This window comes from Lonchura striata, chromosome 9 (assembly GCF_050655825.1).
Source record: "Lonchura striata isolate lonStrDom1 chromosome 9, ASM5065582v1, whole genome shotgun sequence".
NCBI classification, from domain to species: domain Eukaryota; kingdom Metazoa; phylum Chordata; class Aves; order Passeriformes; family Estrildidae; genus Lonchura; species Lonchura striata.
This window is the reverse complement of record NC_140711.1, coordinates 17170540-17174934: the sequence shown is the minus strand read 5'-3', so window position 1 is coordinate 17174934 and position 4395 is coordinate 17170540. Positions and strand designations below refer to the sequence as shown.

Below are 4395 nucleotides of genomic sequence, written 5' to 3'. Positions count from 1 at the left end.
CAGATTGAAAAAATAGAAGTGACTACTTTCATACCTTTCTAAATAATATTTCTTCTTAAACACAACAAAAAGTAATATTAAAAACTCATAAGTAATCTGCAAATTGAAACTCCAAAATATTCACAAAAAGACACTAAAACAAAAAGCTGAAAAGCTCAAGGAATCTCAAAAACATTGCACAAAGGATGGATTTGGGGAGTGGTGACATTAGTTTCTAGAGATTCATGGCTGCTGCAGAATACCAAACAACATATGTAACAATTGTGCATTTATAGCAGTATGACATAAGAAAATCCTCCGAAAAATTGTTCTATGTAATTTTGATTAGTATCAAATCCTATATACTTTGCATATAGGTACAAGTATCTAAAGATACAAATATAGAATATACAAATGCCTACACTTTGGGACTTTTTAATAGTAAATAAAGCCCCAAAGTATATTTTCCTTTGAGGAGGATGGGATTGCCTTCTGTTACAGAGCCCCCATTATGTGATGAGGCAAAAGGCAAACCACCTTTGGGGCCAAATGCAGGGCTTGACAGAGCTGCCAGGTGTATATCCACCTGGGACCACAGCTGCTGCTTTGTTGAGGGGTGGGTGGGGTGCTTGGGTTTGAATTTCTTTGTTGTTGTGGTTGGTTTATGGGGGGGCAGTTGTTCTCCCCAGCAAGTTATTTCTCTCTTCCTATGATATTTTTCATAGCAGAGTCACAGCTGGACTAGGACTCTGCTCCTCCAGCAAAAGGAAAGTGAACTCTGAAGTCCAAGTCTAAACAGCCACAACATTTCTGCCAGAATATCTTTCTCAAGTTGAACATGCTAATGCTATTTTATCAAAAAGATACTGAATTTTGCCAACATCCTCAAAATTAGACAGAACACATCAATTAAACAAAGTATGGTCACAGAAATTTTTAGGTTCTGATTTTTTGTCCTAGTATTAAGTCAAAAATTTTTTCTACATCTTCAATTTTTCTGTGTCATGGAAAACCTAAACATTCTGCAATACAGCTAATTGCAGTAGCATTTCTCCTCAGATTTACCTGTGACTTCTCACTTAAAAATGTTCTTTCAGGTTACCTGTATCTTTGTGAAGTAGAAGCTACACAGGAGGAAGATTTCAATAATAGATATTTGTTTCAGACAATGTTAAAAAAAAAAAAATCACAATTCCATGGTTTGATTCCTGATAAATCCTCATGAGATTTAGAGCAAAGAGAACATCAGATCAGTCAAACGGAATAGACAGAAGCTGAACCAGGACTGAGGAAGCAGATTTAGTTATTGAGCCTGGTGTCAATGAGACAGAAAGGGAAAAGAACTGTGCCTGACAAGACTGAAACTGCCTGGGCAAAGGGATGGCCAAACAGCAATGAGGCAAACCAGGGTAACATTTCTGGGCATGTAAACTGAGAGTGGAAGCCAGGAGATCAATGGGAAAATGGGTATTTGATTATAAAAGCAGGGCAGGGTAACATTCCTGCATTATATATGGATTAAAATTCTGTGCACATGCCTATATTGGCATTCTTAATCCAGTTTCACAACTCAGAAGTTGCCACTTTTCCAATAGTAACAGCATTCTTTAAGAAAGGCTGTTGTGTGGTGTGGGTGGGCTGTGCTGCCCAGGGAGGGCTGGAGGGCAAAGCAGCTGCCCTGCTGTCTCCTCCCCATCCCTGAATGGGGCAGGCGCAAACTTGGTCTGTCTGTAATTTCCCAGTTATGCCAAGAGGTTTGCACTTTGTTTTTTTCCAATTTTTTAAAGCAGCCTTAGTGCAGCATCTACCTTTTTCTATTACACTATTTAAATTACATCTCCCTGGAGATGCAACCAGAGCAGCTGGAGTGTGATAAGGCTTCTTGCCAGCCTTAAAATGCTGTAGGACCCACATCTGATATGCTTTTGAAATGCCAGCACTGCACACAGATTTTTTTTCTTCCTCTTTTATGCTGCCCTAAACAATGTGGTTATGTCTGTAATACTATAAAGGAACTGTGTCAACTATAAAGAGGAAACATTTATTGCACAGGTTATTAAAACAATGAAAAATAGGCCAGCACAATTTAAGTTCCTTGAGTGGGCTGAATAATAACTAGTTAAATAAGGAACAAGATAAATAATTTATTACAGAATCAACACAACAAGCACAAGAAAATTGCATTCACTTTAAACTGCATCTCAAGAGGTTTCAGAGCAGAAGCACAGACAGCACACAATGAATGTTTCAGAGCAAATGCAAAATGAAGGGGATTTAGAGAACCTGTTGCAAAATGGAGTAATCACTCAACTTCAGAATGTCCACATACATAAATGCCAGCCCGTTAAACACACCAGGCAAAAGTTTACACTAAAAGTAGTGGTGGCCCAAGGGACTGAAGATTTCTGTGGTGGCTGGGTGGATTGTCTGCTTCAGCACACAGCCCCTCCTACTCTGTGTGGTCAAGGCTCTGTGCTAGCATGGGCAAAAACAGGACTCATTTTTACAGAGTGGGATAAATGCTCATTAGGAAATGCTAAGGCTGCTTACAAGTAAGGCCTAGCTCAGACATCATCGGATTAGGAAAGGTAGGGTAATACTCATCTTCAATTACTTATTCTGGAAAAGAATGAAAGAACAGAGCAGACAGAACTCAGTATAATCAAATGCAGCTTCCCTTACAAGCCTTTATTTTTCATGCCCAGTCCGACAACTTAGTTCAAACAATTCAAGTTGCTTGCAATAACAAAGCAAATATTCCCAAAGATTAAAAACTTAGAATGAGGCTTGTATTTCCATTTTTGGCCTTTTAATTAGGTTTTTCTGAAGTGCTGAAAACAGAGCAACTCTAATTAATGGCTTTCATACTTTGCCTCTTAATAAAAGCTCTTAATAGCCTGCCAGTTTGGAGGTTTCAGATCAAATTGGGAATGGATCAGATAAGATTGTTTGGCTTGATTTTACTCTAAAAGAAATGAGACAAATCTAAACTTTCCCTACCACAATCAGACCGCATGAGATTCTCACCTTGATCATAATTCTGATAAGAATTTATATTAAGATCTCACTATCTTTTCTGAAGTAGACTCAATTTTTCACACAAACTCAGTATATGACCTTGAGTGAAGAAATCACCCAATCTTCTGACAGATGCAGCTTAACTTTTAAAAACAAATACAAAATGTGCATGTACAAACACAACTGCAGAACAATTTCCATGTCTGTAGCATATAGGACACAGCAAATTATTTGGCCTTTTAATTTTTAACTGAGATTGGAAGCATATTTTACACCTCTTCAGTATAAAGAGTGTGTGTAAAGCAGTGATACCTTAAACAGCTAACAATGAAAGAAAAGGAGGCACTGGTGTGGATAGGCCCAAGGCCCAGTGTTCCTTCCTCAGTATTTCCACAATATTGCTATAGAACCTGAATCACTACTGTTACATTTGTTCCTTTCCTGTTTAAGGAGGCAGAGAGAAAGACTGGGGGTAATGGCATAAGTGAGAAAGCAAAAGAAAGAGCAAGGGAGAGAAAGTGGGACGACAAATCAATAAAGTAAATTTTCCCTTGCAGCAAAAATAGCTGACAGGTCTGCTTCCCAAAGAACACTGAAAATTACTTTGCGAGTAAAAATGGCAGAGAAGATAAGGCAACTTGAAGGACTCACGGGAGAGCTGCTATTGACAGACACGCAGATGATGTAATTGCTCTAGGTGAGGTTTTTCTTTTATCTCAATAAAGCACTTCTGGATAAAAAGATTGGAAAGACAGGTATGAGACAATAGCATAAAGCCTGTTCCCAACTTACATAATTTTATGTAGAGAAGAGTTGATGTATGAAGTGGAATAGAAATGCATTGAATGATGAAGATAAATATTACAGAGAAAAACTTACATGTACTCCCAGTAATAAAGGAATTTAATATTTGATGAAATACGCTTTGTCTGTTAAAGAATTATATTGATTTTTTCAAAAGCCTAAAGATACGCGTTTAAGAAAACCTTTGCTGCTGTTCTTATATAAATTAGCTGATAGAATGGCATCTTAAATTGTCTTGTTTACTCTTCTGTTCTTGCTCCAAGTCTGATTTCTTATGCAATTTGATCAGGAGGCAATCTAGTATACACTTCCTGTATTTCAGCTTTTGCTGCATTATGTATGCCATGACATTCCCTTCAGCCATTCTGATAGCCTTTCAAGATAGGTTTTGAGCATCATGAGTTTGGGTTGTGAGGGAGCTTTCAGGTTGTTTTTTCCTGTTACTGAAAAACCTTCCACAAGACTGATGACAGGTGAGTGTATGTAGTAATGGGGGAGGTGGCGGGGATAAGGAGATAGTATTTTATATATTTCCTTTTCATTAGATTATTTTCTCGTGCTTTAAAATGAAATTTCTTAGTGTAATAGAGCAGC

The 4395-nt window shown here is 37.8% G+C and overlaps 1 protein-coding gene across 2 annotated transcripts in view; it reads left to right on the top strand.

Annotated features, from left to right (window-relative positions):
- The window catches only part of SLC9A9 (solute carrier family 9 member A9), a 195124-nt gene that overhangs the window by 173171 nt on the left and 17558 nt on the right, over positions 1-4395 (top strand). The window lies entirely within an intron of this gene.